Consider the following 21,558-nt stretch of genomic DNA (forward strand, 5'->3'; position numbering starts at 1 on the left):
GGCTGTTCCATCAGCTTCCTTCCTTCCTCTTCACCCCCCCCCCCTCCACCCCGCCACTTCTATTCCTTCCTTCCTTGCTTCTTGCTTTTGCTTTTTAGGGCTGCACCCATGGCATGCGGAAGTTCCCAGGCTAGGGGTTGAAATGGAGCTACAGCTGCCAGCCTACACCACAGCCACAGCAACATGGAATCTGAGCCGTGTCTATGGCCTACACCACAGCTCATGGCAATGCTTAGCGAGGCCAGGGATTGAATCCACATCCTAGTTGGATACTAAGATACTAGTTGGATTTGTTTTCCCTGAGCCACATTGGGAACACCTAGGATTATTTTTCTAATTAAAAAAAAATGGATACCAGATATTGGGAGGCTATTAACAATTTCTGCTATATTTAGTAGCCAAAACAGAGAGTCCTTGTCCTTATGATGCTGATACTCTAGTAGGAGGATTAGACATTAACCAAACAGTCATAAAAATAACTATAAATTGCACATTGTCATCAGAGAGGTAAAGAAAAGTTTCACTGGAAAATTTCACTGGTTCTGGAATATATAATTAAAGGGCCTGGCCTACTCTTGGGGGAATTCGTGTCCTACAAGTATGTAATGGGGCTGGAAGAAGTAGACAAAGGTCAACCATGCAGGGCCTTATTCCATGTCAAGGATTTTGGATTTTGGTCTTTATCCTAAAACAAAGGCCAGCCATTGAAGGGTTTGAGCAGAGTGTATGGTTATATTATTACCCTCCTATAGTTATGTTAGGAAAGCACTCTTTTCTAGCCTACTGCATAATGTGCTAAAAGACAGGAAGAGTGGACCTGAGGGGGGAGCTACACAGCAGCAGAAGTATGACAACAGTCCACTTCAGAGTATTTTCCCTTTTTGGAAATTTGTAGTGGCTCATGATGGGGCTGTTCAGGATTGTGGTGTTGGCCTTGTCTTGTCATACTGGAGCAGAGAAGCAGAGGGGAGAGCCTACAACTGCATGAGAGGAAGGTCTGCACTGAGTCATGTGGGGCCATATTATTCAACTATATTTTCCCAGAGATAGCACAGCCTTGTGAACATGGTTGGTTGCCTACCCAATAGCTATCTCACTCACCTTATTCTTGATTTACTCAATTGCATGGTAAACTCAGTAAGGGAGATCTCTCCTTTACCCCCAGGGATGACTCATGATTGTTGAGATGTGGTAATCCCATATCTCTTCCCAGATACTTTCTCAGCCTTCCTGAAGCTAGTGGTGAACTTGTGACCCAGCGAGATTAAGTAGGAGAGTTTCTTGCCTAATTACTCTAGCTACAACCTCCAGTACCCTGGTTGAATGAATGTGGTGAAAGTGGGCACTTTGTTACTAAATCTTAGAGGGAAAGTATCCACTCTTCCACCATTATGTGTGATATCAGCCATGGGCTTTTCCTAGATGCCCTTTATGAAGTTGAGGAAGTTCTTTCCTATTCCTAGTTTGTTGAATATTTTTACCATGAAAAAGCATTGGCTTTTGTCAAATGCTTTTTCTGCATTAATCAAAATGATCATGCGGTTTTCCCCCCTTCATCACATTAATATGTATTACATTGATTGACTTTCTTGTGTTGAGCCATCCTTGCATTCCTGGGATTAATCACACTGGGTCACAATTTAAAATTCTTTTTGTGTATTGCTAGATTTGCTTTATTAGTATTTTTTGATTTTTGCATACATATTCATTCTTTTATGTGTTTGCCTTGTTTTGATAGTTTCATAGAATGAGTTGAAAAGTGTTTTGTTTTCTTCCACTTTTTGTAAGAGTTTGTGAAGAATTGGAATTAATTCATCCTTAAATGTTTGGTAAAATTCATCAGAGAAGCCATCTGTTCCTGTCGTTTTTTGTGGGCAATTTAAAAAATATTTGTTATTACTTATTCAATCCCTTCATTTTTTTATTCATATGGTCTATTTATTATTGAGTCAATTTTGTTTGTGTCTTTCCAGGAACTTATCCACTTCATTCAGTTTATTATTTTTTGACTATAATTTCGTCCATTTTGTATACATTTTCCTTTAAGAATCAATAGCATTTTTGTAATAAGTTTGGTAATAATGTCTCTTTAACTTATAATTCTAACAATATGAGTTTTCTCTCTATTCTTCTTTGTCAGTCTTGCTAAAGGTTTGTAATTTTATGGATTTTTTTCAAAGAACCCACTTTTGGTTTCATTGTTTTTGTCTATTGTTTTTCTATTTCCTATTTCACTGATTTTCACGTTAATTTTTTAAATGATTTCCTGTCTTCTGCTGGTGCTAGGTTTTTCCCAGTATCTTAAGGTGAAGATTAAATTGTTGTTTTGAGGACTTTCTTAATATAGGCATTTAGAGTATAAATTTCCGTCTATGCACTGCACCCCCTGTTTTGGTGTGTTGTATTTTTATTTTCATTCATCTCCAAAGTATTTTCTGATTTCCCTTTTGACCTGTTTCTTTTCTTTCTTTCTTTCTTTTTCTTTCTTTCTTTCTTTCTTTCTTCTTTCTTTCTTTCTTTCTTTCTTTCTTTCTTTCTTTCTGTCTGTCTGTCTGTCTGTCTGTCTGTCTTTCTGTCTTTCTTTCTTTCTTTTTTACCAATTGTATATTTAGGAGTATGTGTTTTTTTCCAACATATTTTTGAATTTCCTAAAGTCTCTCGTATTCTAATGAATAGAATATGGCAAAATTGAGAAGTTACTGCTGCTGGGATTAGATTTTTAAGACTGAGATTTCCATTTTGTTTGCACAAAACCTTTTTGGCTCTTCCTTCTTGCCTTATCTAGTTAAGCAAGCTGCCATGTTATGTGCTGCTAGAGAGGCCCATCTGTCAAGAACTGAGGGCAGCCTCTGGTCAATAAGCCAGAGTCCAGCAGTCCACAAGGAACTGAGTCAGATGACCCAGCCAATACATGCCTGACTCATAGAAACTGTGATATAATAAATGTTGTTTTTAAGCCGCTAAATTTTGGGTTATACAGAGACAGATAACTCATACAATGTAATTGGTTCAGAAGGAGGGCCTAGGTCCATGGATGGGGCTAGCTATTTCTTTCTCTTTATTTTCTGTCTCCATGAGGTAGGAGGCCTAGAAAGGACCCCACTTCACATATTCTCTATGTACTCCAGCATCTCTACCAAGAATTGAGTGGCAAATCAAGTTGGATCTGCTCTGGGGAACTGACCATCTTAGATTCAGGAAAGGAAGACTGAAGAGGCCTCTTCTTAAGTTCAGTACTCCAATCTCTCATTCAGTACTGGGGTAAAATAGAGATTGCTATTTATAAAATGTTTCTTTCTTTATTTTCCATTGGTCCTTGTACCTAATGAATAAATTTTCCTGTTTATAATTATAAGGGAGGAAGAGGAATAAAAGATAGATTAGAACTCTTAAACCCTACACCTAACTCATGGCAGAGAAAATGAAAACAGAGCATTTAGTATATAGTTGGTACTCAATAAATGTTAATTTTTCCTGCTGTCATGTTCCTCTATCCTATATAGCCTTCCATCCCCACTCAAGAAGTGACATAGAGGAGAGACTCAAACTGTTGTATTGGTATTATACTCTGGAACCTTGTTCTGATGGGAGATTGTAAAGCTCCCAATTTGTCTGCTATTGACATGCTTATTGATATAACTCTTATTGAAAGGGAAATTCAACTCAATAAACATCTAGGTGATAGGTATAATATCGAGATCTCATACACGGAGATGAATAGAACACAATAGAACACAATTTCTACTCTCAGAGCTATTATTCCAGAACAATACCTGTATGAGATAAGTTGTTTGTCTTTTAGATCATCTCATAATTTCAAGTTCAGTTGCTAAGAATCCAATTTTTTTTCCCCCACACTTTCCCTAACCCATATTGCTAAGAGATAATGTCAGGAAATCTAATAGTTCTTCCATTTTAGCTTCAATCCTTGTGATGGATCTCTTCTGAGGCCATCCATCTAGGTGTCTCCTTGGCTACCACTCCTAGCACAGAGGACTACCCCAAAGGAACTCTGGGAAGCCCTCTACTAGCCAATAAGGTAACTTTGTACAAATTAGAAAAGTTTCCTGAACATGAAGTCACTTCATAGCCATTAGTCACAAAATGTTCCCAATAATGATACAACTCTATGATGTCTATGAGGTGAATGGTTCACCACTGCTGTGTAATAAGCACTTGCGCAGCCATGAGTGGTGTGAAACTTGTAAGGAGCAGGTGTGCTACAGGGAAATGATCTGCTTGACATGTGGAGCTGGAATCTGAGGATGCTGGAGACAGAAGGAGCAGGGTTGTAGGAGGAAGAATGAGAGGATGGCCCCTTCTCGGGTCTCTCCACCATGTGGGCACATGATGCTAACCTCAATACAGCAATTTGCTCTCTCACAGTTGCCACCTTTACAACTGCAGGATTTCAATGTCCCCCAGTGAATTCTGGCCTCATGTACTCCCCCCCCCCACCAAGTTGGCTCTTTCCTCTTCATCGAGTGCCCCAGCCCTCCAACCACTTGAGAGCAGTGTCTCACCACTGCAGCTGCTGCCCAGCCTGTTCTCCCTGTTTAGGCCACAGCTTCTTGGACAAAGAACAGCAGAACACTTCAGATGCCAACACTCCCCTCTGTCTCCCCTTCTGACTCTGTCCATTACTGCATCCCAGGAGGACATCTCCAACCCAAACCTATGTTGGCTTTGGTTCCCAGCCTCTTCAGCAACATTGTCTGTGCCCAGATTTCATGCTTTCCTTCAGGCAAAGAGCACCCCAAGGTCTTTTCTCCTCTAACATTTCCTCCCTTGAGCTTATACTTCTAACTTCTTTTCCATAGACTAAAAATTGCCTCCAAGCATATCAACTGGTGCAAAAGGATGTCTGGGCATCACTGCTCCATCAGTTTGTTAGATACAAGTGGATTCTGAATACCTGTCATGGGGTGTCAGAGATGATCAGAACATCCAATTACAGTAGTTCTGGGAAACAAACTTTATTTCACTGACTTTTTGTGACTTAGAATGGCACTTATTCCCTGCTACAGCCATGTAACTACTGGTACAATGGTGGATATGGGTGAAGAGGGCTAAAATCTTTGAGCAAGTTAGTTGTGTTTCATGTGACTGTGTGTGTGTATGTGTGTGTTTGTGTGTGTGTGAGTGTGTGTGTGTGATGTTGACCCACATACACCTTGATGCAAGATTAGAAGATCAGAATGGCAGCCCCTTCCAGCTTCACTCTTTTCCCTTCTGGAGATTTCAGCACACCTCTGGGTCCAGACTGGGGATGGATCACGGCAAGGTGGCTAAGAACAGTAACCAGTTTCTAGAGCAACTAGATGGAGCTTTAGATTCTGCCCTGAAAGAGTTTTTGTGCAGGACACATAAGCCAGGGCAGTGCTGGGGGGGAAGGACTGACTTCCAGCCAGAAGAAAACTTAAAGTTCAATTTTCAGTTCAGCAAGTAACTATATTTGGACAAATATCTATGTCAGATACTTGATTGAACATTTCCTGGGTTTTTCCTAGTCTTCTAAATACATCCAGACCTTTCCTTGAACTTTTCTAGGAGACGATTGGTTCTCTCCTTACGAGTTCACCCAATTAAAAGATTAATGAGTACTAAAAAAAATTAATGGATGAGCCTGCATGGGAAAGGGGGTGGAAGAAAAGAAAATCAAACAAGCATTGGGAGACCATGGCTAAAGGTTTTGTCACTAGTTATTTGGGTGACACAATGCAAGTCAAGTTCTCTGTGCCTTCATGATCTCACCATAAGCTAAGGATTAAGTTAGGTGTTCTTTAAACCAACTTCCAATGCAAATACCCCCTCTCCTTCCCCGTTGCCATTCCTCCACCACTCCCCCCTCTTGCCCTCTTTCCCCTGTTCTGTCTCCTTTCACTCTTCCTTTTCCTTTTCTCTTATGACTGTTGTTTTTATTTGCAGACCTTTACACAGGCTCTTTTATTTTCATCACCAGGAGATTTGTGCCAACAAGTGTGATGCAAATAAAGTTAGACAGGATTTTGGTTCTGACTGAATAAGAATTGCTCCACTTGAAATTTTTTTTTTTTTTTAAAAAAACAACCCAGTCTCTCTCAACTGATTCTATTCAAAGTTTCTTGGCTTCTGAATTTAAGGAACAAGTTGTTCTTGTGGGAAGTTAATTATAAAATGTTCAGTCCACCCCCTTCCTCATGAGTGACCAACACACAAAATGAATCCCCAGAAGAGTGTACAAACTCAGAAGAGTCTTCCAAAGTGAGGACTTTTCCTTCACCTAATAGATCCCAAGTTCAAAACTGAAAAATTCTATGAAATCAGGTCTAACGAATGATAATGAGTTGAGGAGTCTCAGGAACACTGAGTATTTTCTGGCATCAACAACACCAGGCCTGGACCATTGCTGTCAAAACAGACTGGGATTAGCAACTTAGACTTTCTAAATGGTCTCTCTTGCTTATAGAAACAAGAAGCAGTGGTGGGGTGGTGAAATCGAGAGGAATAAGAAAAGCCACAAAAAATGAGTCACCTTGAACTTCCTAGTTATGAGTTTAGGGGGGAGAAGAGGATCCAGTTACTGGAGGTGGATGACAAATCATAGGAATAAGACATAATGCACCTCTTTTTTTTTTTTTTCTTTTCTTTTTAGGGCCGTACCTGCAACATATGGAAGTTCCTAGGCTAGGGGTTGAATTAGAGTTACAGCTGCCAGTCTACACCACAGCCACAGCAACACTGGATCCAAGCCACATCTGCAACCTACATCGCAGCTCACGGCAATGCCAGATCCTTAACCCATTGAGTGAGGACAGGGATTGAACATACATTCTCATGGACACTTAGAGAGGTGGATTCTTAATCTGCTGGGCCACAATGGGGATGCCGACACTACTCTTTTTTTCACCGTTTTTATCAAGGAGATGAAAAAATCAAATCAAAACAAATGGAATAAACAATACCTTTGTGCCTAAAGCCCAGGATGGGTGAGAAGACATTAAGAGGCCTCCCAGCTGCCCACATGAATTAACTCACAGGCAGGACATACCCCCTTAGCAGATACTTTGGTGTCTTGTCCCATATCTCTGGGACCCACCTGCTTTGTAGCTAAGGTGAACAGTTCCAGGATTCTGCCTGCCTCTCACCTCAAGCATCCAAGACTCTCCTCTCTGTGTGATGGCTTTCTCTGTGACCACTGGACATTGTTTGACTGCTCCCAGGCACAACCGTGAAAGCAGGAGTGGGGTTAATGCCTCCAGAGGCAAGTCTCAAATAATGGGAACCAAGAGTCAGTGATGGATGCTGCAAACTTCCTGTCCTCCAGGGAGATGCTCTAGGTCATGGTCTACCTGGTCATTTAGAATCAGGTAACAGTTGCCCACGGATGGAGGTTGCTCTTTCATCCTTCCTTGCAGGGTGTTTTGGTTTTCCCTGTCTTACTTTCCCCATTTCCTCACTTGAGCTTCCTGTCTTCACTTCCCAAACAACCTAAACCCAAGTCCTCGTCTCAAAATCTGCTTTTCTAGGAACCCAAACTAAGGCTCCACTATGTAATTTTTTAAAATTGTGGTTTTAAAAAAATGCATAGCATAACATTTTCAATTTTAACCATTTTAAATTGTACACTCAGGGTTAAGTGGTTTCTGGGTTCATCCATGATATGACATGTGTCAGAATTTCACTCATTTTCTTTTCTTTTTTCTTTTTTTTTTAAAAACCGAATTTATTGAGAGTTGCATAGAGTAACATTCACCCTTTTGAGTTCATTGGGTTTTGACAAATAGACGCAGTTGTAGAACTGCCACCATAAATCAAGATATAGAATGTTTCTGTTGTGGCTCAGTGGATTAAAAACTCCACTAGTATCCATGGGGATGGGAGTTTGATCCCTGGCTCTGCTAAGTGGCTTAAGGATCCAGTGTTGCTGTGAGCTCTGGTGTAGGTCGCAGACGCATCTTGGATCCCGAGTTGCTGTGGCTGGGTGTAGGTTGGCAGCTGTAGCTACTATTTGACCCCCAGCCTGGGAACTTCCATAGTTACTTGGGTACTTTAGAAGAGAATGATGGCTATAAGGATTCAGCACAATTTCATTAAGAATAAATCAGGTCATTCTAGTTTCAGATCTTTTTTCTCCCTTAGATTTTGCTTTATAACCAGATCAGGGGGAATGTGGTAGTTATACTTTATTTGGATTTTAGAAAGTCACTCAATTTTTTGGTTATATTCCTCTTGTTGTACAATATATCCCTATCTTTTTTTTTTTTTTTGATCTCTTTGTCTTTTAGGGCTGCGCCAGTGGCATATGGAGGTTCCCAGGCTAGGAATTGAATCAGAGCTGCAGCTGCCAGCCTACATCACAGCCACAGCAACTCGGGATCTGAGCCGCATCTGCGACCTACACCACAGCTCATGGCAACCCCAAATCCTTAACCCACTGAGTGAGGCCAGGGATTGAACCTGTGTCCTCATGGATGCTAGTCAGTTTCGCCAACCACTGAGCCATGACAGGAACTCCCCCATGGGCTGTCTTACACCAAGTAGTTTGTACCTCTCATTCCTCCATCATTATATTGCCCCTCTCTCCCCAACTGGTAAGCATTAGTTTGCTTTATCTGTGAGTCTGCTTCTTTTTTGTTACACTTACTAGTTGTATTTTTTAGATTCCACGGATAAGTGATATCATACAGTATTTGTCTTTGACACATTTCCCTTAGTGTAATGCCCTCCAAGTCCATCCATGTTGCTGCAAAAGGCAAAATTTCGTCCTTTTGTACAGCTGAGTACTTTTCTAGTGTGTACCCACACCCACCCACCCACCCACATCTTCTTTATCCATTTATTTGTTGGTGGATACTTAGGTTGCTTTCATATCTTGGCAATTGTAAACAATGCTGATATGAACATTGAGGTGTATGTATCTTTTCAAATTGTGTTTTCATTTTACCCAGATATGCACCCAGGGGTGGGATTGCTGTGTCATATGATAGTTCTATTTTTAGTCTTTTGAGAAACCTCCCTACAGTTTTCCCCTGTGGCTGCACCAATTTACATACCCCATTAACTGTGTATGAAGGTTCCCCTTTCTCCACACCCTCCCCCAACATTTGTTATTTGTATTCTTTTTGATGATAGCTATTCTGACAGGTGTGAGGAGGTATCTCATTGTGGTTTTTATTTGCATTTCCCTGATAAATAGCAATGTTGACTATCTTTTCATGTGCCTGTTGTCCATCTGCATTTCCTCTTTGAAAATGTCTTCAATTCTTCTGCCCAGTTTTAATAGAGTTGTTTTCTTTTTTTAAAAAAAATTTAAAATTAAAGTATAGTTGATTTACAGTGTGCCAATTTTTTATGTTAAATCGTATGAGCTATTTAGGATATTAATCCTTTATCAGTCATATAATTTGCAATATTTTCTCCCACTTAGTAGGTTGTATTTTTGTTTTGTGGATAGTTTATTTTGCTGTGCAAAAGCTTTTAAGTTTAATTAGGTCCCATTTGTTTATTTTTGCTTTTATTTCCTTGCTTTAGGAAATGGATCCAAAAAAATATTACTGTGATTTATGTCAAAGAGTGTTCTGCCTATATTTTTCTCTAGGAGTTTTATAATGTCTGGTCTTACATTTATGTCTCTAATCAATTTTGAGTTTATTTTTGTATGTGGTGTTAGAGAATGTTCTAATTTCATTTTTTTACATGTAGCTGTCCAGTTTTCCCAGCACCACTTATTGAAGAGACTGTCTTTCCTCCATTTTATATTTTGCCTCCTTTGCCATAGATTAATTGACCATAAATGTGTGTGTTTATTTCTGGCTTTTATTCTGTTCCATTGATCTATGTGTCTGTTTTGTGCCAGTACCATACTATTTTGATTACTGTATCTTTGCAGTATAGTCTGAAGTCAGGGAGTGTGATTCATCCATCTCTGCTATTCTTTCTCAAGGTTGTTTTGGATGTTCAGAGGCTTTTGTGTTTCCATACAAAATTTTAAGTCATTTTTCTTGTTCTTTGAAAAATTCCATTGATATTTTGATAGGGATTGCATTGAATCTATAATTTGCCTTGGGCAGTATGGTTGTTTTAACAATATTGATTCAATCCAAGAACATGGTATATCTTTCTGTTTGTGTTGTCTTCAACTGGCAGTTGCACTTTATTTAGATTTTAGATAGGTACTCAATTTTTCCATAACATTCTTGAAAATAAAAGGGAGGCATACAGATTATATAATAGTATGGTTAGACAAAGCTATAGCCGTTTATCAGATATTCCTTTTGTGTGTGTGTGTGTGAAATTTTATTTTTATTTTTTTACAAAATAAAATACATATATTTAAATACAATTACATTCACACAGATTATTACATCATGGATCTTAAGAAACAGATTAAGTGACTCCCTCTGGAGAAGTGGAATGGAAAATATGCTGAGACAAATAGGAAATTTATTCTATACTTTATCCCATTTTGTATGGCTTTCATCTTTACTGTTTATTATTATCTATCACATTTCAATTTTTCTTCAAATATTAGCATTATATTAAAATTGTATATATTATGCAACTAAAATTTATAAAGAAGGAAGCCTTATATACCATTAAATACTTTATATAGCATAATAAAAAGAATAACTTGGGAGTTCCCATCATAGCACAGTGGTTAGCGAATCTGACTAGGAACCATGAGGTTGGAGGTTTGATCCCTGGCCTTGCTCAGTGGGTTACGGATCTGGCGTTGCCATGAGCTGTGGTGTACATCGAAGATATGGCTTGGATCCTGCGTTGCTGTGGCTCTGGTGAAGGCCATTGGCTACAGTTCCGATTAGACCCCTAGCCTGGGAACCTCCATCTGCCGCAGGGGTGGCCCTAGAAAAGGCAAAAAGACAAAAAACAAACAAACAAAAGAATAACTTGGAGTTCCCATCGTGGTGCAGTGGTTAACAAATCCGACTAATAACCATGAGGTTGCAGGTTCAATCCCTGGCCTCGGTCAGTGGGTTAAGGATCCAGGTTTGCTGTGAGCTGTGGTGTAGGTTGCAGACACATCTCAGATCCTGCGTTGCTGTGGCTGTGGCTGTGGCTGGCAGATACAGCTCCTATTAGACCCCTAGCCTGGGAACCTTCACATGCCGTGGGTGTGGCCCTAGAAAAGGCAAAAAGACAAAAAAAAAAAAGAATAACCTAACTGGTAAGAATAACAAAATAAGTAAAATATAAAATGCATAAATTGGTTAAAAAACAGTGTAACTATATAAATATGTCCTCACCATTTGTTACATCTTATCGATTCTTCAATATAGGCATTACGCCATTCTAGGTGATATGATAAACAAGACATTGTAGACCTTACATTGTACCATGCAGAGAAATGGTTATTAATAATACAATTGTAGAACTGTATTATATAATTGTACAGTTGCATTATTTAATTATAATTATCATAAATTCTTTGATGGAGAGGAAATCAGAATCAGATCTAAGAAGACTTCAGAATTCCAAGAATGATGTCAAATGACCCCCTTCATGGTGGATTATGCACTTATTTACTATGAGATATATTTCTTCTCCAGAGATTCCTTGCTTGTGTATCAATTGTAGATTTTTGGTTTGCAGTTATTCTGAAGTTTTGATGTAAGAGTCTATATGTATATGAGATTGTTTTAAGTTGTTGGTCTCAATTGCAAGTGCATCTCCAGTGTCCTGCATTTGTACCCACCTCTTCTCATGATTTCTGATTTTGATGGTATAATTGTGCATGGATGATTTTGTATCTTTACTGTATATATACCTTTACTGGTGGGCCTTGTCATTTGTGGAATTTTTGTTTCCTGTTGTGGTCTTTTCTTTTCTGCCTAGAGAAGTTCCTTTAGTATTTGTCATAAGGCTGGTTTAGTGTTGCTGAATTCTCTCAGCTTTTGCTTATCTCTGAAGGTTTTGATTTCTCCTTCAAATCTGAATGAGAGCCTTGCTGGGTAAAATAACCTTGGTTGGAGTTTTTTTCCTTTCATCATGTTAAGTATATCATGCCACTCCCTTCTGGCCCACAGAGTTTCTGCTGAAAAATCTGCTGATAACCTTATTGGGGTTTCCTTGTATGTTATTTGTTTCTTTTCCCTAGCTGCTTTCAAGATTTTCTCTTTGTCTTTAATTTTGGTCAATTTGATTAATATGTGTCTCGGTGTGTTCCTCCTTGGGTTTATTTTATATGGTACTCGTTGTGCTTGTTGGATTTGAGTGAGTGGTTCCTTTCCCATGTTAGGGAAGTTTTCGGCTATTATCTCTTGGAATATTTTTTTCTGTCCCCTTCTCTCTCTTCTCCTTCTGGCACCCCTATAATATGGATGTTGGTGTGTTTCACGTTGTCCCAGAGTTCTCTGAGACTCTCTTCATTTCTTTTTAATCTTTTTTCTCTTTTCTGTTCTGCATCCGTAATTTCTTCTAATCTGTCCTCCACCTCGCTTATTTGCTTATTCGTTTTTCTGCCTCCTGTATTCTGCTGTTAGCTGCCTCTAGTGAATTTTTTATTTGTTATTGTATTTTGCATCTCTTCTTGCTTAAGTTTTATATCTTGTATCTCTTTGCTCAGTGTTTCCTGTAAGTTATCCATCTTTGCCTCCAGTTTATTTCCAATGTCTTGCATCATCTTCAGCATCAACAATCTAAAGTGCTTTTCCTAGAGGCTAAGAATCTCCTCATCACTTAGCTGATTTTCTGGGGTTTTTTCTTTCTCGCTCATCTGAGTTATAGTTCTCTGTCTTTTCATTTTTATAGGTTATTGGTGTGGTGGCCTTTTTACAGATAATAGGGTTGTAGTCTCTCTTATTTCTGGTGTCTGCCCCCTTTGTGGCTGAAGTCAGTATGGGGGCTTGCTGTAGGCTTCCTGATGGGAGGAGCTGATGCCTGCCCACTGGTAGGTGGAGCTGATTCTAATCCCTCTGGTGGGTGGGGCTTAGTCTCTGGATGGGATTAGAGGCAGCTGTGTGCCTGAGGGGTCTTTAGGTAGCCTGTTTATTGAGGGGCAGGGCTGTGATCCCACCTGGATTGTTGTTTGCCCTGGGCTTCTCAGAACTGACTGATGGGTAGGGCCAGGTTTTCCCAAAATGGCCACTTCCAGAGAAAGGCACGCTGTTGAATATTCCTGAGAGCTTTCCAGGAAGCTTCCAATGTCCTTCCCTCACAACAAGCCACATTCACCCCTGTTTTCCCAGGAGGTCCTCCAAGAACTGCAGTCAGGTTTGACCCAGATTCCTATGGAGACCTCGATCTGCCCTGGGATCCAGTGCACCTGAAAGTCTGTATGCGCCTTTTAAGAATGGGGTCTCCATTTCCCCCAGTCCTGTGGAGCTCCTGTGCACAAGCCCCACTGGCCTTCAATGCCAGATGCTCCAGGGGCTCTATCTCCCAGTGCCAGATCCCTGCATGTGAGGGTTTGATGTGGGGCTCAGAACTCTCACTCTTGTAGGTGAGTCTCTGTGAACCAGTTAGTTTTCAATCTGTGGAGCTTCCTAACCAGGAGGTATGGGGTTGTTTATATCATGAAATCACCCCTCCTACCTCTTTATGTGGCCTCCTCTTTTTCTTCTGGTTTAAGGTATCTTTTTTAAGGTTTCCGGTCCATTTGGGTGGAGACTGCTCAGGTTTTAGTTGTGAATTTTGTTGTTTTTAGGAGAGAAGTTGAGATCCAGCCCTTCTATTCTGCCATCTTAATCCTCTCCTATCAGCTATTCTTAAATATTTTTGACTAATAGGTCATGTGTCATTCTAGAAGGGAATCTTTTACAGCATGCCACAGAGATAAAGCTCTATTCAGGCCACCCTTTTATATCAGTGATTTGTGTGAAGAAAGACATGAGAGTGAAGTAAGAACAGACTGGAATTACAGATTAAAAACCAAAAGCTTGAAATTTAACAGTAATAAATGCCAACTCTTCTACTTACACCTCTTTAAAAACATAAACAAGCAAATATCAACTACAGGAAGAGAAATCTCATGGTAAATGACATGAGGGAATGAAGAAAACTTTATTTTTTATTTTTTTCTTTAGGGCTCTACCTGCAGCATATGGTGGTTCCCAGGCTAGGGGTGGAATCAGAGCTGTAGCCGCTGGCCTACACCAAGGCTGCAGTAATGCCAGATCTGAGCTGCTTCTGCGACCTATACCATAGCTCACGACAATGCCAGATCCTTAACCCACTGAGCGAGGCCAGGGATTTAACTTGCATCCTTGTGGATCCTAGTCAGATTCGTTTAAACTGAACCATGATGGGAACTCCAAGAAAACTTTAAAACTCGACTGAGGGTCATAAAGGAAGACTTGATTAAAGGAAAACTATAGCAAATTCTAACACAGGAAGGCAATAATGTCAATACTCCCTCAGTTGATATATATTTTAAATGAGTTCAACTCATTTATATTTTGGGGAATTACTGATTTGTTTGAAATTCTTATCCTGGCTCTTTTAACTAGGAGGAAGCATGTGGGAGCTTCCAGGGTACTGGCAATGTTCTGTATATAGATTTGGTTGGTGCTGTATAAAGGAAAAAACCCTGTATTTCTCCTTTACATTCACACCACTACCAATACTTCATTTCTGACCCCAGCTGTGTGGGTTTCCCACACATCAAGCAATTCACCAACATCAGCTGGGTATCCTACAATTTAACTTAATTTTTTTTTCTTTTTAGGGACACATCTGTGGCATATGAAAATTCCCAATGGTTGAATTGGAGCTGCAGCTGCTGGCCTATACCACAGCCCTAGTAACACAGGATCTGAGCCACATCTGTGACCTACATCACAACTTGCAGCAATGCCAGATTCTTAACCCACTGAGTGAGGCCAGGTATCGAACTTGCATCCCCATGGATACTAGGCAGGTTCTTAACCCCTGAGCCACAATGGGAACTCCACAATTTCACTTAATTCTGATAACCATCAACCTGAGGAGAGCTTCAGGTCTTACATGTGAAGGCCTTGGTCCCACGGTCCCTGCCTCCATCTTCAGATGCCAATTGCAATTTTCAGATTATTGGCTGTACTTCTGCCTGACTAGTTATAAATCAGGTTCCCATGACTCCCTCTTGGGTTTGATACTTTGCTAGAGTATAGAACTCAGGGGAATTCTTAAGTTTACTGTTTTATTATATAATAAAGGATACAGATGAACAGCCAGATGAAGAGATACATAAGGCAAGGGCTGGAAATGTCCCAAGGGCAGGAGCTCTTGTACCAGTGCATTCGGGGTGTGCTGCCTGCCCTCTGAGCATCTGAATTTTTTCGCCAACCCAAAAGCTCTCTGATCCTTACACTCCAGGGATTTTTATGGAGGGTTCATCACATAGACACAAACATAATCTCCAGCCCCTCTCCTCTTCCTGGCAGATAGTGGGGTCAAGCTGAAAGTTCCAAGCTTCTAATCATGGCTTGGTGTCTCTGGTGACCAGCCCCCACACATGAACCCACTAAGAGTCACCTCATGAGAACAAAACATACTCCAAACACCCTGGAAATTCCAAGGGACTTAGAAGCTCTGTGTCAGGAACTGGGGTCAAAGACCAAACATTAGAACAAAAGATACTCCTAGTGTTCTTAGCACTTAGCAAATCATAAGGGTTTTAGCAGCTCTGTGCCAGGAGCAAAAGCAGAGACCAATATAAACAGTTTCTATTATTTTTCACTGGTACAAGGCCATTTGCTCTATAATAATGTATTATGTTTTACATTTTTTTTAATGCCTTCCCAATCACAACCTCCTTCCTCTCCCCAGATGAAGCCATTATCCAGACTTTTATATATAATAATCACTTCCTAGCACTTAGATTGTATATCTAAATAAGATAGCTTAGTTTTGCCTGTTTTTGAACTTAATATAAATGGAACAACTGAGCATATTTTAAAATGTCTGGCTTCTTTTGTTCAAAATTGGTTTTTTGTGGTTTTTTTTTTTTTTTTGTCTTTTTAGGGCCACACCCATGACATATGGAGTATCCCAGGCTAGGGGTCTAATCGGAGCAACAGCTGCCAGCCTACACCACAGCCACAGCAACTCCAGATCTGAGCCACATCTGCAATCTACACCATAGCTCACAGCAATGCTGGATCCTTGACCTGCTGAGCAAGGCCAGGGATTGAACCTGCAACCTCACGGTTCCTAGTTGGATTCGTTTCCACTGTGCCATGATGGGAACTCCTCAAAATTGTTTTTAAGATTCATCCAGGCTTTATTTCACCTTTAGCCTCTCATGATTTAAATGTAATGCAGTGTATTTTCTGTTTTACTATTGATTGTTTCAGTGTGCCTAGCTTCCAAATATGAAGCACATTGCTACTACGAACCTTCTTGTGTATGTATTTTGGTGCATATGCACTTGAGTTTCTCTTATATATACACATGTAGGAGTAAAAGTGTTCAGTCACAGGGTGTGAGAATCTTATCTTCAGTGGATAGAACCAAGGAGTTTTTCACAGTGATTGTAGTAATGTACACTACTCCTAAAAAGTGGTTGAGCATTCTTGCTCTTCCATATCATTTCCAACGCTTGGTATTGTCAGACTTTTCTATTTTAACCAATATGGTAGATGTGATTACCCATAGAGTTGTCGCATGCATACTTAATTTACATTTTTCTCAAAAACTCCCAAACTAATCAGTATATATTTTCTCCTGGGACAGGACAAGAATATTAGTATACTTTTACTCCCCACTGCTCCTCTGGTGCCCTGCAACCTTACACATGCCCACTGATGCTGTTATCTTCTAGAATTTCATTGGTTGTGACATGGTTTTGAGGTCTTTTCAAATGTATTTCCCTCCTAGAGACACACATTAACGTATTTAGAGATGAAGTCATATGATGTCTGGGATCTATGTGAAAATCACTCCCTAGAAAGGCTGGAGGGAATGCATGAAAAAAGAATAACAGAAATTTGATGATTTGGTATAAGGCGGTGTTCGACTTTTATGTGTGTTTGAAATTTTTCATAATGAAAAGTTAAAAAATAAAGCAGCCTTTGTAAAGCATCCACCTCTACTCCTAGGAAGCACTCAGACATGTTAAAATCACAATAACCACAAGCATGGAACATTAGAAGATATTCTACCAATTTTTATGACAAGGTTAATAAAAGACATTGAAGTTGATAACATTGATGTGATTTGTATTAATGTATATTTTAACTGGGAGAAACAGGACTAAGTAACAGCCCTGGCTCCCAATTTAATGTATTTATGTAATGTCTCCAATACTGCATATAAATAAGTTCTTGGTCCATGATTAAGAAACTTAAAAAAATAAAATTTTTGGTTAGCAGTTTACATTTTCTTGGTTTAATATTTCTAGATGACAGTTTATTCTTGGCATTTCCTGCTTAAATAATTTCTTCCTTTGTCTCATTAATATTCTCACACTATCAAAACTCAGCACAGAGAAAGTTAACAGGAATTTTCTTCTCAAGTTACATTTATGAGATAAGAAGCAAAATGCCTTGTGTGATAAATGGATAGGTCTAATTTTTTTTTTTTTTTTTTTACTCTTTTGGGCTCCTTTCACCCATACTCTCTCAATGTCCAATTAACCCAAGTAAATTATGATTAGTCCCTAATAGTTTGGGAGGACTCATTACATTTTTGAGGACCATTTGTCAACTAGGCAAAAAGACACTGCCCTGAGTTTTTCCTCCTCCTGTGTAGGTCCTATAGCAAGGTAAGGATACAGAAGCCATGTTGAGATAACTCTGTGGTCCAACGATCCCAGAGGCAGTCTCTGCAAATACCTTCCATTTGCCTTGTCCTGGGGCCGTATGTGTATCTGACAACCTTTGAGAGGTTCAGGATAATCATTAAATTCTAGCTTTTTTTTTTTTTGTCTTTTGTCTTTTTACCTTTTCTAGGGCCACTTCCTGCGGCATATGGAGGTTCTCAGGCTAGGGGTTGGATCGGAGCTGTAGCAACACCAGGTCCTTAACCCAGTGAGCCAGGCCAGGGATCTAACCCGCAACGTCATGGTTCCTAGTCAGATTCATTTCCTCTGTGCCATAATGGGAACTCCATCTGGCTTCTTGAGTCCAAAGCCTTCTGGTAGTCCTTGATATTTTGGGAAAGAATATTGTAAGGAAGGGGAAAATGCTTTTCAAAATCACAACTGCTTTCAAGGAGTGTAGATGCCTTGAAGGTCATACATAGCAGAGTCTTTGCCAGACTTCTGTGCTTATATGCTAATGAGCCCATGCTAATGATGACTTTTTTTCTAATTTATTTTTTAATTAATGTATAGTTGATTTATAATGTTGTGTCAATTTCTGCTGTACAGCAAAGTGACCCAGTCATACATATATATACATGTCAATGGACATTTAGGTTGTTTCTATGTCTTGGCTATTGTGCATATGGGCCTGGTGCTGGGTTGAGGACTAGGGGCTGAAGAAAATTGAAGCGTGAGTCTTTTCTTCTTTTTCTGGGCTGCCCCTGGGGCATATGGAAGTTCCCAGGCTAGAGGTTGAAACAGAGTTGCAGCTGCCAGCCTACTGGACAGCTCATGGCAGTGCTGGATCCTTAACCCACTGAGTGAGGCCAGGGATGGAACCCACATCCTCACAAACACTATGTCAGGTTCTTAACCCACTGAGCCACAACTCCGTGAAGTGCAGGTCTTAATCAATAATAAGAATTTGTTGTTTCTCAAGACAGTACTGGGGGAAGAGGGTTTAAGGAAAAGAGACTGAGGGGTAAGGCAAAGAAAGAATCAGATAATTGGCCTAAGCCTTCAATGTAGCAAGTCCAGCCAGTGAAACATCAAGTGGCACAGTAGCTAAAATGACCTTTAGGAAGATGGAGGTCTAATATACAATTTAAAACTGTTTGTGTTTCTGCAATGTCAATACCTGTAGTTTCTCCAAACATTGCTATACAGACAAAGGCCTTTATGATTGGACTCTGTTTATTTCTTGTTGTTTTCTCTTTTTAATTTTTTTTAAATTTAATTTTATTGGCTTAACAATGTTGTATTGGTTTCAGGAGTTCAGGAAAGTGAGTCAGTCAGACATAGAAATATATCCTTTCTTTTTTTCCCATATAAGTTATTCCAAACTGTTGCATAGATTATTGCTTTCTTGGTAGGAGAAGGGTGAAAAAAAAAAAAAAAAACCCAAGGAAACAAGTTAAGTTCCCTATCAGGATGAATCTAGCATAAAATAATGTGAAGTTCATAAACTCAAAATGATTCATCAGAAGAAAGAAATTAGAGCCAGATATGATCATGAAAACCCAGCCCTCTGAGAATTTGCAGAAATTGGGGGTAAGGGCTTAGACTTTTTACAGGCTGTGGAGTGAGCATTTGAGCAAACCTTCAGTAGCTCTTAAGAAGTAGGGCAATCTCAGCTGACAGTGAACCACAGCCCTTATTGTTTGTATTCATCCTCAAACAATATTGTCCAAACTTTAAGGAAGTCATTTCTAGTTTTGAATGTTGAAATGAAAGCTAAGTTCCTTGTATCAGTCCTCTTCAATCTGTTCCCACTGAGCCCAAGTCATTGTAATCATTTCAGCCTGTCTTTGAGCCAAAGTGGTTCAATCTCCATAAGCATTTTGGTGGAACCTCTCCGAGTCATTTCTGTTATGTATTTCTTATGTAAGGGTGTTTTTAAAAAAATGTTATCCCAGTTCAATGCTTCCGCCCTTACCACTGACATTAAGAGGGCTGAGTGGGCCCTGGATTTGATCATCTCAGTAATTCAGAGGACTCCAGTCTTAGCACGCCACTTAACTCATGGTGTGACATTGAGCCTTCAATTTCCTTATATGAAAAACAGGATGACAGACCTTCTCTGCTCACCTCATAAGACCACTGAAAAAATTAAAAGAGATAATTTATATCAGTGATCTTAGTGTACAGCATTATGAATAAACAAGGGTTAATAATTAAGCTGATGATATTTAGTTAATAAAGACCCACGTATTGCCTCTGTGAAGGACTCCATGATTTAGCAATGTACCTGAGAAAAGGATTACTGAACCCTGAATGTTCTTTATTTCTCAATGGGTGATCTGGTGACGGTCTAAACAAACACAAAATTGAGAACTCTTTTCAGCCTTTCTAGTTGTTAATTTTCCTTCAAGTGTTCAAGCTGGCCAACAACCCAACCACCTTCCAGTTTCTCTCCTGTGAACAAACTCTGCACAGAGAACTTGAGCCAAATTTACATTAGTGGTTACTACCCCGAGGCTCTTCATGTTACCGAGGATTTTTTCTGTAAGCCAAGAAACAGGTCTTTAGATAGGGCCAGGCCCAGTGACACAGCCTCAGGGCTGAAATGCTTCAGCTGAGTGAGAGAAATACCTTCCTCAATAGCGTCTTCTGGCTGCCGTTCTGCTTCACACCCCTTCAGTTACCATTCTCTGCTGTCGTCACTCGGTTGAATTCTCTTCCAGGGAACAAGATTGAAAAACCTCCAGGTCTCAGACATGCATGTGTTTTCCAGACTTCGTAACTGGGGCAGATCTTTTTATGGTAGAATGGAGAAAGTCGCTATTGTGACAGTAAAAATAGAAACTAATTAGGACAGTGAAAATACTTGGTACGAGATAATCATGATGTATGTTCTACATTACGCAAACCCATAAAATGGGTGAACCCTATGGTAGTTTACAAAAGAAATACAACAAAACAACAATAATCTGAACAAATATACTCTAAATGCTAGGTATTAATATATCCTTTCCATCTAAACCTTAAAGTTCTTAATACATCTCTCACATACACACATACACACACAAAGTAATTACAGAGCAAGATCCTTACCCCCCTGTCAAGGCACTCACTAGTTCTGCACGAATGGCTGAGTCTGGGGGCCACGTGCTGGCTCTTGGCTCCACCTTGGTTTGAGTATCTCATTCGTAAATATCCCACAGTTAGAGCCTGACGGTTATGGCCATGCACTCCCTGAGAACCAAGCCCTACTCTGTTCCTCCTTAAATTTTTTTCTTAAATATGTACTATCCTCAGGCTTATCTTTTTTCTCCTCTTATTTCCATTCCTAAGAAGAGTAAGTGTGACCTGTTTATACATTTCTTTATCATCTAAACATCATCGGCCCAGTTATTAATCATGTGTTACAATCAAAGCAAGTTGATCAAGGGGCAATGGGTTGCATTCTTGTTACTCCAAAAATGTGTAGTTGGGAAAATGAACAGTTGGGAATAATTAGAGGGCTTTTAAAAAATGACTTTGCCTTTTTATAAAATCATAAATGTTCATTATAGAACTTGGCAAAACACTAATAGCCTTGAAACCCTTTTGTTGGAAATGTCTGTGTCCAAATGGTCATGGGACCCAGATATAGATAAATGTTGTCTCAGCCTAGAACATCTTCCATTTTACGTGGTACTCACAGGAGGAAAATGCACAAAGGAAGCACGGCCAGGAAGGGTGACACCTTCCTCTTAGGAGGGGTTCTGGATCCAAGTCCAATACTAGATCTGTGCTAGATCACTTGGAATGCTCCTTTTTCTGAAAATAATTGGGTTTTAATGGCTTTGAAACAAAGCAGACTATTAGCTGCTCCATCTGGGGCCTCTAATCCT

Source organism: Phacochoerus africanus, chromosome 2, assembly GCF_016906955.1.
Source record: "Phacochoerus africanus isolate WHEZ1 chromosome 2, ROS_Pafr_v1, whole genome shotgun sequence".
In the NCBI taxonomy this organism is placed as follows: Eukaryota; Metazoa; Chordata; class Mammalia; order Artiodactyla; family Suidae; genus Phacochoerus; species Phacochoerus africanus.